General features: G+C 37.8%; 1 protein-coding gene and 1 pseudogene across 7 annotated transcripts in view; one reads left to right on the top strand and one right to left on the bottom strand.

Moving 5' to 3' along the window:
- Positions 1-16,334, top strand: part of PDS5B (PDS5 cohesin associated factor B) — a 197,083-nt gene that overhangs the window by 29,392 nt on the left and 151,357 nt on the right. The gene's annotated exons all lie outside the window — the stretch shown is intronic.
- On the bottom strand, positions 1,987-2,905 carry LOC309792455 (small ribosomal subunit protein eS6-like; annotated as a pseudogene). Its single transcript has one exon. The product of its transcript is annotated as a small ribosomal subunit protein eS6-like (transcript).

The following is a 16,334-nucleotide window of genomic DNA, read 5'->3' on the forward strand; positions in this document are numbered from 1 at the left end:
ACGGCATGTGGGATCTTAGTTCCCCGACCAGGGATCGAACCTACACCCCCTGCATTGGAAGCATGGAGTCTTAACCACTGGACTGCCAGGAAAGTCCCAAGTTTTGAATCTAGATCTGATATACTTCTTGGGTTTTTTGTTTACCTAAAGGAGGAAATAAGAATTACATTTACTATTTTGAGTTTTTATAAGTTAATTTTAAAGAATATAGAAGAGTGAACATAAATGACTTCATTTTCACAAATGAAAATACTACAGTAGCATTGCTTGTCATATCCACTCTGAAACTGGAAGGAGGGTGAGCCTGGAGTCAGACCACCTGGCTTTAAATTCCAGCTCTTCTGCTTACCATGAATTTCTATTAACTATGGCTCTGTAACAACCTCCCCGCCGCCCCCGCAATTTCAGTGGCTTAAAATGAGTATGCGTTATTACTCATGAATCTGTAGATCACGTGGATGGTTCTGATCACCTGGGCTAGATTTGGCAGATTTCATCTAGGATAGCTCATAACATCAGTGGTCACCTGGCAGATTGTCGGGAAGCTGGCTGGTCTATGGTGGCTTCTCACATTTCTGGCTGTTGGCTGACTCTCTGCTGGAGGATGGAGGGTGACTGAGGCACATGTCTCATCATTTATCAGGCAAGTCTGGACTTCTTCACATGGTGGTGGCAGGATTCTTAGGTAGTAGAAACAAGCAAGGTCTCTTGAGGTCTACACTTGGAACTGGCACCACATCACTTCTGCCATGTTCTGTTGGTTCAAGGCAAGTCATGAGGCCAGACAAGATTCAAGATGTGGGGAAATGAGCTCTATCTTGATGGGAGGAGCAGCAGTGTCACATTGCTAGGGGTATGGATACTCGGAGGGGTGGAGAATTGGGGCCATTGTATAAGCTGTTTACCATACAACATGATGATGCACAAGTCTCTCCATCCCTTTGAATCTGTTTCCTAACCTGTAAAAACGGCTAGGAGAGGAACAATTCTTTTTGAGACAATTTTGAAGATTAGGTGAAATAAACTGTGTAAAGTGTCTATGGTAGTGCCTTAATATATGCCAGCATGTGCTCAGTACACGTTTATTATCATTACTTGTAATGGTTAGGTGTTCTACATTCATGACTAAAATCCTCGTAATAGCCCTGTGGTGCTGTCATTATTTCCTTCTTAGAGCTGAGGAGACAGCCTGAATTGCTTAACTTACCAATATGCCAAGGTTGGTGGTAGACCCAACGTTGAACCAAGGTTTTTTGTTTTTGCTTTCAAAACCTAATACTGGCCTTTGAGAGCCAGTACAGTGGTAAAACATGGGGGCTCTGGAACTGTTAGAGTCCTTGTCCCAGACCTTATTAGCCTTTCAGCCTTGGGCACATTACTTAACCTCTTTGTGCCTCACTTTCTAGGAAAGGAGATTGCTTACCTCCCACCATTGTTGGTGAGGATTAAATGAATTAATATACATTGTTTAGAACTACAAGCACAGGCTAGGTAGGTACTCTGTATGTTATTCCTTTTCTTCTTCTTCTTACACTATGCTGCCTTTAGTCCAAACCTTTAAAAGCCTTTGTTATTGAAAATATTAAATGAGGCTGAAGTTATCACCCTTTTCTTTTTAGAGCCATCTAATTTTTTCATGAAGTAGTATTAATCTTTATGGTTAGTTTCCTAATATAGTAATTATGGATTTTACTGATGTGAATTGGTTATATGGGGACATTTCAATTTGAGGAAAAACTATTCCACGGTACTTCGTCTGTTTTTTTTCTCCATCTCCTTTCTGAGCTTTTCTTGCACAATGTCATTCATTTCTGTGGCTTCTGTTTAATGTTGGTTACTCTCAAATCAACATTGACCTCACTCCTGAGTTTCATTCCTTAATTGGTTTTTCTTTCTTTTCTCTCCAGTTAGTTATTAAATTTACTATTTCTGTTATCACTCACACTCTTCTCCTTTATGCTTATTGCTTTTGGTTTAGTGTAGATTCTTCTCTCTTTTTTTGTGATATCTGACCTTATTTGTTACTCTTAGACATCTTATTTTTGACTGGACTCAGAGGTAGAAGCTTTCAGAGAGGACAGCCTCCCTCTCTTGGTAGTCTCTTCCTGGCATTTTTCTTTGGCCTCCTTCATTCTCTTGGCCAAAAGTTTAGCATATTCTGCAGCCTTTCTTTATTTTTCTTGGCACACTGTTCCTTCAGAGCAATATGCTGATGTTTGTGTTGCAGAACACGTGGAATAACAAACACTGAATCTTGTGTGCCTTGGTCCTAGGTTACTTACCCTCTTTGTTTATGGGCTTTCTCACAACACACTGGTGGACATGATCTTCTCTAGAGAGATTGAAAAGTTTGTGAATTTTAGCTATTTTGGTCCCGAGTCGACGAGGTGCAGTAGTATCAGTGACTTCAGGAATATCCTTCTCTCCCCCCTTTTTTTTTTTTTTAAATAATGACCAAGTTGAAAACACTTAGACTGGTGTCCACAATGCAACCCTGAACAGATTTGCACTTTGTTTCTCCAGTCTTCCTTGGTCTGTAACAGGACTACCCCTTAGTAGCAGATGGACACGGCCATGGGTGAAGACACCCTGGTTCATGGGAGACCTTGTTTGTCATTCCCACCAATGATTTCGACCATATAACACTTCCATTCTTTACCCAGAGCATTAGCAGCAACTTCTGTGGCCATACGCTTCTCATAAAAGGTACAAAGTTTGCATTCATTGTCCACTTCACTGAGTTTCTGGCATCTAGTGGCTGGGAAAGAGATGTTCATTTTCATCCTGAAGCAGCTGACCAGTTCCGAGGTTCTGCAAAAAAAGAGCTCATCATTTTTCTCTTAAATTAGTTTAGAAACCTCCTGATCAGTCTCTTAACTCCATTCTTAACTTTTCCCAATCCATTCTCCAGGGACTGTCAAAATAGTTTATATAAAAAACATTTGATCATTTTATTTGTTTGGTTAAAATGTTAACTTCACATTGCTTGCAAGAAAAAATAAAGTTGAGCGTTCAGGGCTCTTGATGCATCTGTCTCTGCTTCCCTCTCCATCAGAATCTTTAGTTACTTTGCAACAGAATTTCTGACTTCTGCTGTGTGAAATTATCCAGGACTGTTATATTCTCTTGCATGTCTGTGCATCTGCGTGTGCTTTTAATTTCATGTGACATCCTCTGCATATGTTTGTTCTGTTGGCACACTGCACATCTTTTTAAAGATTTAGCTCGTGTGATTTTTCAGGGAAGGTTTCCTTATCCTTACTACATACTTTCAGACTCCTGATTCTTTGCCTGGATTGGTATATGATTTATTGTAGCTTTTATCCCATTGGTGTTTTTAAACATCCTTTTTTTGGATATAATTCACATACAATACAGTTCACTACTTTATTGTACAGCTCAATGGTTTAGTATATTTAGAGTCGTGCATCTGTTACCACAGTCAATTTTAGAACATTTCATTACCCCGCAAAGAAACCCACACCTTTTAGCCAACACCCCCTAACGTCTCATCTCCCTTCCCCTCCCCTCTGCAACCACTAATCTGCTTTCTGTCTCTATAGATCTGCCTATTCTGTACATTTCATATTAGTGGAATCATTTAATATTTGGTCCCTTGTAATTGGTGTCTTTTTTTTTTTTTTTTTTTTTTGCGGTACGCGGGCCTCTCACTGTTGTGGCCTCTCCCGTTGTGGAGCACAGGCTCCGGACGCGCAGGCTCAGCAGCCATGGCTCACGGGCCCAGCCGCTCCGCGGCATGTGGGATCTTCCTGGACCGGAGCACGAACCCGTGTCCCCTGCATCGGCAGGCGGACTGTCAGCCACTGCGCCACCAGGGAAGCCCTGTAACTGGTGTCTTTAACTTAATGTTGTCAAAGTTCATCTGTGTTGCGGTATATGTCAGTACTTCATTTCTTGTTATTGCCAAATATTCCATTATATGGCTAGACTATATTTTATCCATTCATTAGTTGATGGGTATTTGGGTTGTTTTCACTTTAGCTATTATAAGTAATACTATAATGAGCATTCGTGTAAAAGTTTATGTGCAGACATGTTTTTATTTCTGCTGGATCATATGTTAACTTGGTTTAACTGTTTGAGGAAAAGCCAAAGCTACAGCACCATTTTACATTCCTACCATTGGTGTATGAAGGTTTTAATTTCTCTACATCCTTGCCCACACTTGTTATTGTCTGTCTTTTTGATTATAGCCATCCTAGTGGGTGTGAGCTGGTATCTCATTGTGGTTTTGATTTGCATTTCCTGATGGTTAATGATGTTGAGCAACTTTTCATGTATGTATTAATCACTTGTGTATCTTTGGAAAACTATTCAGATCCTTTGTCCATTTTAAAATTGAGTTGTGATAGTTCTTTGTATATTCTAGATACAAGCCCCTTAGCAGATACGTATATGATTTACATAAATTTTCTCCCATTCTGTTGGTAGCTGTTACACTTTCTTGATGTTACCCTTTGAAGCGCGAACGTTTTTTGTTTTTGTTATAAATCCCCACTTACCCTTGTTGTATTCAGAGTTGAGCCCAGTCTCTCTCCTCTATTGCTATAGTCTTGACACTTAAAGGGGTCCAGAATAAGCTATCATGGCATAAAAATTATTTTGAGAAGAAGGCATTTGAGTTCCTGAAATCTCCTATCTGCCTAAAAGCATAGCTTCCCCAAAGAACTCAATTGTCATAAATACCCTTCCTGGAGCAGCCAGGGAAGATTGACTCTTATCACTGGAGATGAGAAGTCTCCACACCACACCTAAACAGACATTGTCACAAAACTTCCCTGTCTCCCATTTGTTCTTGTCAGGGCCCATTTATCTTTTCAAAAAGTCATTTGTTTTCCTATCAATGCCCTTCTCCTATTAAGATGCTATATAAGCCTCAGATTTTAAATGTCTCCTTGAGTCACATTTTTCTGTGAACTCCTATACATCCATACATGAATAACAATCTGTCTTTTGCTAATCTCTTGTATGGGAGGAAAAAATCTGTTTCCTCTATCCATCCTAAATTCATTGGCTGGGACCCTACAAATTAGACTGACAAAAGAACAATGCGTTTTTAGAGAACCGACAAGGTGAAGAAAAAGGACATTGAGCTTCTAAGGGTGGCAAACTGTGGAAAGTTCAATATATGGGGAATTAATGGAAGATAAGGGCTGCTTAGTAAAGTTAAAATGTTTAAAAAATTGAGACTTCCCTGGCGGTCCAGTGGTTGGGACTTCGCCTTACAGTGCAGGGGGTGCAGGTCCAATCCCTGGTCAGGGAACTAAGATCCCACATGCCTGATGGCCAAAAAAGCAAAACATAAAACAGAAGCAATATTGTAACAGATTCAATAAAGACTTCAAAAATGGTCCACATCAAAAAAATCTTTAAAAAATGTTTAAAAAATTGAGATATGATTGATATATACCATATTAGTTTCAGGTGTACAACATAATGATTTGGTATTTGTATATATTGTGAAATGATCACCACAATAAGTCTAGTTATAGTTAACATCCATCACCACACCTACACATTTTTTTTTTTTATGGAAAGAACTTTTTAAGATTTACTCTCTTAGCAAATTTCAAATAAACAATGCAGTATTATTAATTATAGTCACCATGCTGCACTTACATCCCCATGACTTATTTTGTAACTGGAAGTTTGTACTTTTTGACCATGTTCACCCATTTTGTCCGCCTCACCCTCCAGCTCTGGCAGCCACCAATGTAATTTGTTCCCTCTATCTGTGAATTCAGTTTTTTGTTTTGTTTAGGTTCCACATATAAGTGAGATCATACAGTATTTTTCTTTCTCTCTCTGACTTACTTCACTTAGCATAATGCCCTCCAGTTCCACTGTGGTGTTGCAAATGGCAGGATTTCCTTCTTTCATTTAATGGCTGAATAATATTCTATTTGAATTAAATTTGGAATTGAATTCCAGCTTTGTCAATTACAAGAGTTATGACCTGTGGGCTGTGGACATGTTGCTTCTGTTAATCCTTTATAAGCATGAACCTCATATATTTCAGGGTTGCTAGAAAGATGAGTAACACCAAGTACTGAATACGTAAAAGTAATTTATGTAGTTCCTGGCAACTAGATGCTCAATGAATGTTAGTTTTATTCTTTCATTTACTATGTAGTAAATACAATAATTTGGCAATCTAGAAGTAGACTTTTGTTTTCAGAGTACTATTTTCATAATGTACTTGCCTGCAGCCAAAGACTTCCTTTGTAGTTACATCTTGAGTTCTAGAAATATTTCAAAATGCTAAGCTAGAACTGGCAATTACATTTTTTATTTAAAATTTGTCCTGAAAAGGACAGATGGAGATCATGCTGTATGTATTGTTTTGCTTTTTCAATTTAATGATGTATTTTGGACTTTGATCTGGGTCAGCACATAAATTGCATCATCACTTTTAGTTTTGTATGTTTATACCAAAAATTGCTTAACTTTAGTGTTGTAGGACATGTAATTTTACATACTTTTCTGTCACACTGATCTCTGAATGTAAATATATTTAAAAAAAATGTAGCCCATGTTGCCATTTCCTGGTGTCTTGGGGTTCACACTGGCATGTGGAGAAGACACAGTCAAGGAACTGGGATAGAATTAGAGTCAAGAGCAGTAATGGAACCATACCGAAAGCCTTCTCTACTTTGGGATTACTATTTATTTCCCCAAGACAATAAAATAAACTCTTTTTTGTTGTTGAATGTAGTTGGACTAGGAAATTTTGTTCCTTGACACTTCATGAATCCAAATGGATACTGTGAGCACTCTTTGTTTTTTTTTAATTTATTAATTTATTTATTTTTGGCTGCGTTGGGTCTTTGTGCTTCACGTGGGCTTTCTCTAGTTGCGGTGAGCGGGGGCTACTCTTGGTTGTGGTGTGTGAGCTTCTCATTGCGGTGGCTTCTTTTGTTGAGGAGCATGGGCTCTAGGCACGCGGGCTCCAGTGGTTGTGGCGCGAGGACTCAGCAGTAGTGGCGCCCAAGGGCTTAGTTGCTCCACAGCATGTGGGATCTTCCCGGACCAGGGCTTGAACCCGTGTCGCCTGCATTGGCAGATGGATTCTTAACCACTGAACCACCAGGGAAGTCCCTGTGAGCACTCTTATCTTGCACTTGTCTAAGTGGAAATGCTCTCGTGTTTTGTTAACTAAGTTTAATTATTTGCTCTTTACTTCTGAAAGGTACTGTTCATTATATTAAAGAATCTCTCCTCTTTTCCTGTTTGTTCTAAGAGAGATTTATATAAATCAGGAATAGGGAGTAGTTTAATTTAGATGATCTTGTGTTTTTTTTTTCTTTTGCCTGTCAGTATAATTCAGTCATTAATAGATTCTCTGATGTTGACAGTCTTTGCAGAGAGAACTCGTTTGCAAGAGAGAGATTGTACATTAGTGAGAAGTGAAATCATGTGCTTTTTTTTTTTTTTTTTTTTTTTTTTGCGGTACGCGGGCCTCTCACTGCTGTGGCCTCTCCCATTGCGGAGCACAGGCTCCGGACACGCAGGCTCAGTGACCATGGCTCATGGGCCTAGCCGCTCCGCGGCATGTGGGATTTTCCCGGACGGGGGCACGAACCCGTGTCCCCTGCATCGGCAGGTGGACTCTCAACCACTGCGCCACCAGGGAAGCCCTCATGTGCATATTTATTATTTGTCTCAGCTAAAACAAATTCCTGATTTATGGTTGAACCACCTGTGTATCAGTACCTCTGGCTTGGAGAATTGCCATATCCCCATCAGCTTAAATCTGTTTTACTGTAAACCATGTATTTACTCTTTAGGGAGATGGAGTAACTCTGATTAGGGCAGTTAGGGCCTATTTAATGGAGTTAGATATTACTGCTACCCTAAATTCATTGCAGCTACATTATCAAAGAGGGATGTAATGGTTGTAGGGGAGGCAGGCACATACCCACATTGTTTTGGGTATCTTGACAGTGTGAAAATATGAGATAAGAGATACAAATATCTGAAAGGAAGGGACCAATGTGGCAAACTGGTTAGTTTCTTTCTTGCAAATGGAGCTCAGGTTTGTTACATGTGCTTGGGAGGAGGCTGGTCCCTAGTGAACCACAAGGGTTAAATAAGAGTAGTTTAAACCAACTGTGTCAGTTTCGTTTCCCTTGCTGGCATCTGGCTTACTAATGGTGTTATTACCTGTTTCAATTTTTGCTAGTTCATTGTGTGTAAAATCCTTCCTTATTGTGGTCTTAATTTTTATTTTTCTCATTACAAAGGAGAGAGGGGACACCTTGTCAAATGTTTAATGGATATTTATTCTTCTTTTGTAATGCACCTGATAGTGACACTTTCTTCTGTTTGGTTGTGCTTTTCTTCCCTATTTGTACGTGTTCTTTGTATATTCTGGTTACTAACTTTAAAAAAAAGTTGAGTTGTAAAAATACCTTCTCCCATATTGAGGTATTAATTTTAATGTAGTAAAGGTTATTTATCTTTTATTTCATGGTTTATTTTTTTAAATTTATATTTAGTTTGGTTTAAGAAATCTTTCCAGACTTGGGTAATAAAAAATGTCTCTTGTTTTAAACCTTTGTCTTTCATTTCATTTCATTTCACTGGGGATGCTTTTGTTTTTTTTCATCAGTAGTGAGATAGGGATTGAAATCCATTTTTTCCTTTATGAATATTCAGATTCCTTTGTTAAAGAGTCCATCTTTTCTGCATTGATCTGCAAAACTAACTCTATCACAATCAAGTTACACATATGTGTGTAGGTCTATTTTTAGACTCATTTCTGTTCCATGATCTATATGTCTGTCCTCACTGTAATAACTTATGCTTTCTGTTAGGGCAAATTCCTCCCCACTTCATTTTTCATGTGCGTTTTAGCTTTTTGCACATCTGAATAATTTTAAAATCTGGTGCTAAGGTCTTTCAGGTGCTCTGTTGACTTATTTATCTATAAGATACTTTGGGGGAGAATTGCTGTCTTTATGATATGAACATAGTATATCTTTGTAAGCATTTAGATTTTATATTATGTTTTTTAGTAAGGTGTTACAGTTTTTCATCATATAGGTCTTAAACATGTTTGGTTAGATCTTTAAAATGTACCTTGAAATATCTTTTTTATTTTACATTTTCAGTTGCTTTGGCTGGTGTATGGAAATGCAGTAGATTTTTGCATACTAATCTGCCTACCTTATTAAGCTTTTTGTTTTCCAATATTTTGCTGTTTATGAGTTTCTACATAGCAAATTATATCACCTGCATATAATGAGATTAGTTTCTTTCTAATCCTTATACACTGATTTCCTTTTCTTAGTGTACTAGCTAGAATCTTCTGGTAAATATTACAGAACAGTAGTGGTAGTGGAATTATTCTTATTTTTTGGCTTTAGAGGGAATACTTGATACGTTTCACCATTAAGAATGATGTTTGTTGTTGGTTTTTGGTAGATAACCTTTATTTAGGTAAGCTTATTTTCTTTTTTTGTATATTTAGCAAATGGGCATTGATTTCTGCATGTGTTGAGATAGTTTTCTTTCTTCCTAGAGTGTGTTGATGTGGTAGATGATGTTGATAGATTTTTCTGGTTATAAACCAACCTTGCATTATTAGGATAAACCCAAGTTGGTCATAAGGTAGCTACACTGTCCACTATAGAAGCCACTAGCCCCATGTGGCAGTTTAATTTTAATGAGAATTAAGCAAAATTAAAATCCAGTTTCTTAGGCATACCAGCCACATTTCAAGTGTTAATTGTAGCTAGCGGCTATGATATTGGACAGTGCAAGTTATAGAACGTTTCCATTGCAGGAAGTTCTGTTGAGCAGTGCTGTGATATAGCTGTCTTTTAAGATATGTTGCTGGAGTTATGTGGTTAATCCATGTATGTATGTTTGCTTATGAGTCTTTTTTTTTTTTTTGGTACGCGGGCCTCTCACTGTTGTGGCCTCTCCCGTTGCGGAGCACAGGCTCCGGACGCGCAGGCTCGGCGGCCATGGCTCACGGGCCCAGCCGCTCCGCGGCATGTGGGATCCTCCCAGACCAGGGCATGAACCCGTGTCCCCTGCATCGGCAGGCGGACTCTCAACCACTGCGCCACCAGCGCAGCCCGCTTATGAGTCTTTGTAGTATTTTTTGATTTTCATGTCAGAGTTTTATTAGTTTCACAGAAAGATGGAAAATATTCTCTTTGCGTCTGTTTTCTGGAAGCTTTTGTGTAAGATGGAACCATTCTGTTCTTTGAAAATTTGTAACAGCTCGTTAAGCCTGATGTTTCGTTTGTGGGAAGATTTCAATTTTCAGTTTCTTTAATGATTACTGGTATATTTAGATTTTTAAATTTCTTCTAGAATAAGGTTTTGTTATTTATGTTGTTTTTCTAGGAAATTATGTCACCTGAGTTGCCAGATTTATTGGCATAAAGCAGGGGTCAGCAAACTGTTGCCCACGGACTGCCTGCCCCTTTTTGTAAATAAAGTTTTATTGGAATACAGCCGCACCCATTCATACTGTCTGTGATTGCTTTAGTGCTGTAAGCGCAGAGTTAGGAAAGAAGGTATGAGCCATAATCCAAAAGCATTTGTTGTCTAGTCTTTTAAGAAAATGTTTGCCAATCCTTGGCTTAAAGTATTCTTATCATGCTTTTAATACCCATACTAATGTCTGTAGTTACATTCTTTTTTTATTCCTAATGTTAATTTTACAAGTTTCTATTCGGGATCAGCCTTATCAATTTTTGGCTGTTTAGATGTATTCTCCTAATTAACTTCTGCTCTTTATTATTTTTTTTCTCTATTCTTTGGGTTCATTTTTGTTTTATTCTTATTTTCTTTTCCTGGCTCCTTAGGTTTCATGCTTAACTTCTTTATTTTAACCCTATTTTTCTTTTCAGTATAAACATAAAAGGCTCTCAATTTTCCTTTCTATACTACTTTCCCTAATTACTGCAAGTTTTATATCTATTTTTTCTTACATCTCTGTTATAATTATTACTTGTGTGTTTTTACATTTCCTAACACATGGACATATTTATCTTTTTGTTTTCTACTGATGGATGACATTTTAGTCAGAATGATGTGGTCGGTGAGATTTGGATTCTTTTGAATTTGTTGTATGCCAGATTGTGCTTGATTTTTCTAAGTGTTATATATTGTGCTTGAGAAGAATGTGTAAGGGTGCAGGGTTCTATAAATGACCAACAAGTCAAGCTTGTTCATTATCTTATTTAAGTTTTCTATATCTTTGTTAATTTTTCTAGTGTATAATATATCAGTAGTGGAAAAGGTGTTAAAACTCTTTGTACTCTGTTCATAGATATGTCCGTTTATCCCTGTGGTTTTATCAATTTTTGCTGTATTTTAAAGTCATTTAATAGTCCATAGAAATTTAAAATTACCTTCCTGGTGATTTCACTATTTTAATTATTTTGTGATGACTTCTTTATGATGATGTCTTATAACTCTTTATGTTTTAGAATCTGTTTGGTCTGATAATAATGTAGGTACCCACTTTTCTTTTTCTTGTGTTTTCCATTTTCTGTTTGCCCAACCTTTCCCTTTTCTTTGCTTGCTTTTTTTTTTTTTTTTTGCGGTACGCGGGCCTCTCACTGTTGTGGCCTCTCCCGTTGCGGAGCACAGGCTCCGGACGCGCAGGCTCAGCGGCCATGGCTCACGGGCCTAGCCGCTCTGTGGCATGTGGGATCTTCCCGGACCGGGGCACAAACCCGTGTCCCCTGCATCGGCAGGCGGATTCTCAACTACTGTGCCACCAGGGAAGCCCCTGCTTGCTTTTATTTATTTTTAAAGATTTATTTTTATTTTACCACAATCCATTTCTTTTTTTTTCTTTTTTATTAAGGTTTCTTTTAATTGAATAAATTTGATATGTAACATTGTGTAAGTCCGAGGTGTACAGCTTATTACTTTGATACATTCATATACTGTAATATGATTGTTGAAGTAGTGGTACTAATCACATTGCGTAATTATAGTACAGCATTATTGTCTGTATTATTCTGTGCGTAGATCTATATGGCTTATTTACTACTTGTTACAAGTTTGTACCCCTGAACACCGTCTTATCCCCCATTCTTTCTACCCCATGCATCCCCTGGCAACCACCATGTTACTGTGTTTTTTATAGGTTTAACTTTTTGGATTCCACTTATAAGTGGTAACATGTCTTTCTCTGATTTACCTACCTCACTTAACATAATGTGCACAAGTTCCATCCATGTTGTTGCAATGGCGGGATAACCTCCTTTCTCATGGTTGAGTAATATTCCTTTGTATATATATACCACCTCTATTTTATCCATTTATCCATTGATGGCCTTTGGGGTTTTTTAGTATCCTGGCTATTGTGAATAATACTGTGATAAACAAGAAAGTGCATGAATTTTGTCAAAATCCTGTTTTCGTTTCCTTTGAGTATATACTCAGAAGTGTAATTGCTGGATTGTATGGTAGATCTATTTTTATTTTTTTTGAGGAACAGCCATGTTGTTTTTATTGAACAACCATGTTGTTTTCCATAGTGCTTGGACCAATTTACATTCCCACCAACAATTTATGAGTTCCCTTTTCACCACATCTTTGCCAGCACTTGTTGTCTCGTCTTCTTGGTGATGGCCATTCTAACATGTGTGAGGGGATATCTCATTATGGTATTGATTTGTATTTCCCTGATGATTAGTGTGATGTCAAGCATCTCTTCATATGCCTGTTGACCATTTTGATGTTCTTTTTGGGAAAATATCTATTTCTTCTGCCCATTTTTTAATTGGATTTACTTTTGTTATTAAGTTCTTTACATTTTGTATATTAACTCAGTATCCAATATATGGTTTGGGTAAATTTTCTCTCTGTACGTTTTTTGATTTTGCTGTTTCTTTTGTTGTGCAGAAGCTTTTGAGTTTGATGTAGTCCCATTTGCTGATTTTTTGGTTTTGCTGTTTGTGTTTTTGGTGAAGTCTAAAAATTCATTGCCAAAACCATTATTGGTGAGCTTCCTCCCTACATTTTCTTCTAGAAGTTTAATGGTATCAGGTCTTGTGTTTGTCTTTGATCCACTTTGAGTTAATTTTTGTGAGTGGAGTTAGACTGAGGTCCAGTTTCTTTGTTCTGCATGTATTTCTCCAGTTTTCCCACCATCATTTGTTGAAGAGACTGTTCTTTCCCTGTTGGGTATTTTCAGGTCCCTTGGTGAATATCTGTTGAGTTTATATGCTGGGATTTAATTCTGGGCTCCTTATTCGTTGGCTGATGTGTCTATTTTTGTGCTTGTATCATACTGTCTTTATTACTATGGCTTGTGGTATAGTTTGAAATCTGGAAGTGTGATCTCTCTGGCTTTGCTCTTTTTTTCTCAGAATTGCTTTGGCTGTTTGGGATATTCTGTGGGTCCCACAAATTTTAGGATTACTTCCTCTATTCCTATGAAGAATGGCCTTTTATTTGATGGGGATTGTGTTGAAACTGTAGATAGCTTTGGTTAGTGTGGCCATTTTAACAATGTGTTTCATGAGTGTGGGATATCTTTCCATTTATCTATGTCTTTAATTTCTTTTAGCAGTCTTGCGGTTTTCATTATACAGATCTTTCACTTCCTTGGTTTAATTTATTTGTAAATATTTTATTATTTTTGATGCTATGGTAACCTAGATAGTTTTCTTTCTTTTTCAAATGCTCCATCATTAGCGTAAAGGACTGCAACTGATTTCTGTATGTTGATCTTGTATTCTGCACTTTACTGAAATTGTTGACTAATTCCAACAGTTTTTTTATGTTTTTTTTTTTTTGGATTCTATGTGTAACATCATATCAGCAAATAGCAACAGTTTTACTTTGTTTCTAATTTGGATGCCTTTTATTTGTTGGTCTTGTGCAACTATTTTATCTAGTACTTCTGGTAATATACTGATTAGGAGTGGTGAGAGTGGGCATCCTTGTCTTGTTTTGGATCTTAGGGGAAACACTTTCAATTTCTCTCCATTGACTATATGGCCTTTATGTTGAGGTATAGTCCTCCATACCCAATATGTTGGGGGTTTTCCTCATGAAAGAGTTTTGCATTTTGTCAGTAATTTTTCTGCAAATATTGAGATGATAAGTGATTTTTGCCCTTTATTTTATTGATGTGATGTATTACACTTATTGATGTACATACATTAAGTCATCCTTTGCATACCAGGGATAAATCCCACTCGCTCATGGTGTTACGCCTTTGCATGTATTCTTGAATTTGGTTGTTAATATATTGTTGAGAATTTTTGCTTCTCTATATTCATCAGGAATATTGGTCTATATATTTTTTTCCTGTGGTATCCTTATCTGGTTTTGGTATCAAGGTAATGCTGGCTTCATAGAATGAGTTAGGACATTTTCCTTCCTCAGTATTTTGGAAGAGTTTGAGGAGGATTGGTGTTAATTCTTCAGTGAAGATGTCTGGTTCTGGAGTTTTCTGTACTGGGAGGTTTTTTGTTTTGTTTTGTTTTTTGCGGTACGTGGGCCTCTCACTTTTGTGGCCTCTCCCGTTGCAGAGCACAGGCTCCAGACGTGCAGGCTCAGCAGCCATGGCTCATGGGCCTAGCCACTCCGTGGCATGTGGGATCTTCCTGGACCGGGGCACGAACCTGTGTCCCCTGCATTGGCAGGCGGACTCTCAACCACTGCGCCACCAGGGAAGCCCTGTATTGGGAGATTTTTGATTACTGATTCAATCTCTTTCCTCATTGTTGGTCTGTTCAGATTTCTTGTTTCTTGATTCAGTCTTGGCAGGTTGTATGTTTCTAGAAATGTATCCATTTCTTCTAGGTTATGTTGGCATAAAATTGTTCATAGTAGTCACAGTTTTATGTACTTCTGTAACATCAGTTGTAGTATTCCCTTTTTTGTTTCTAATTTTGAGTCCTCTTTTTTTTTTTCTTAGTCTAGCTAAAGGTTTGTCAATTTTGTTTATCTTTTTGAAGAACCAGGTCTTAGTTTCATTGATCCTATTGTTTTTCTGGTCTCCATTTTATATTATTTCCTTCCTTATGCTAACTTTGGACTTAATTTGTTCTTTTTCTAGTTCCTTGAAGTGTAAAGCTAGGTTATTTATTTGAGATCTTTCTAATTTCTTAGGATTTGCATTTATTGCTATAAATTTTTCTCTCAGAACTGCTTTTGCTGCATCCCACAATATTTGATGTGTCTTTTTTGCATTTTCATTTGTGTTGAGAATTTTTATTTCCCTTTTGATTTCTTTGTTGACCCAGTGGTTTTTTAGAAGTGTATTGTTTAGTAGCTACATATTTGTAGGTCTTCTCAATCTTTTCTTGTTTATTTCTAATTTTATATCATTGTGGTCAGAAAAGACAGTTGGTGTGGTCTTAGTCTTCTTAAATTTGTCGATATTTGTTTTGTGGCCTAAGGTAGGATCTGTTGTGGAGAATGTTCCATGTGCATTTAAAAAGAATGTGCATCCTGCTGCTATTGGATGGATTGTTCTCTATATGTCTTTTAAGTCCATTTGTTCTAGACAGTGGTTCAATTCCAGTGTTACCTAGCTGATTTTCTGTCTGGATCATCTATCCATTACTGTTGGGGGGCTACTGAAGTTCGTTACTGTATTGTCCCTTTCTCCCTTAAGATTTATTAGTATTTGTTTCACGTGTCCTGTGCTTAAATGTTGGGGTTGTATATATTTACTTTTGTTATGCTTTCTTGAAATACCGATCCCTTTATCATTATGTAATGACCTCTGTCGTCTCTTGTTAACACTTTTGGCTTGAAGTCTACTTTGTCTGACATAAGTATGGCTACACCTACCTTCTTTTGGTTTCTATTTGCTTGGAATATCATATTCTGTCCTTTCACTCTGAGTCTACATGTGTCTTTAAAGCTGAAATGAGTCTCCAGTAGGTGGAGTATAGTTGGGTCTTGTTTTTTTTTTTTTTTTTTTGCGGTACGCGGGCCTCTCACTGTTGTGGCCTCTCCCGTTGCAGAGCACAGGCTCCGGACGTGCAGGCTCAGTGGCCACGGCTCACGGGACCAGCCGCTCCGCGACATGTGGGATCCTCCCAGACCAGGGCACGAACCCGTGTCCCCTGCATCGGCAGGCGGACTCTCAACCACTGCACCGCCAGGGAAGCCCTGGGTCTTGTTTTTTTATCCATCCAGCTATTATGTGTCTTTTGGTTGGTGAGGTCGGTCCATTTACGTTTAGGGTGATTATTGATATGTAAAGATTTACTACCTCCATTTTATGTTTTGCCTTCTGGTTATTTTGTCTTTCCATTTCCTGTCTTTCTGTTTTTGTCTACCTTTGTATGTAGTGGTTTTCCATGGCGATTTGC

Source organism: Mesoplodon mirus (assembly GCF_964341445.2).
Source record: "Mesoplodon mirus genome assembly, chromosome: 17".
NCBI lineage: Eukaryota > Metazoa > Chordata > Mammalia > Artiodactyla > Ziphiidae > Mesoplodon > Mesoplodon mirus.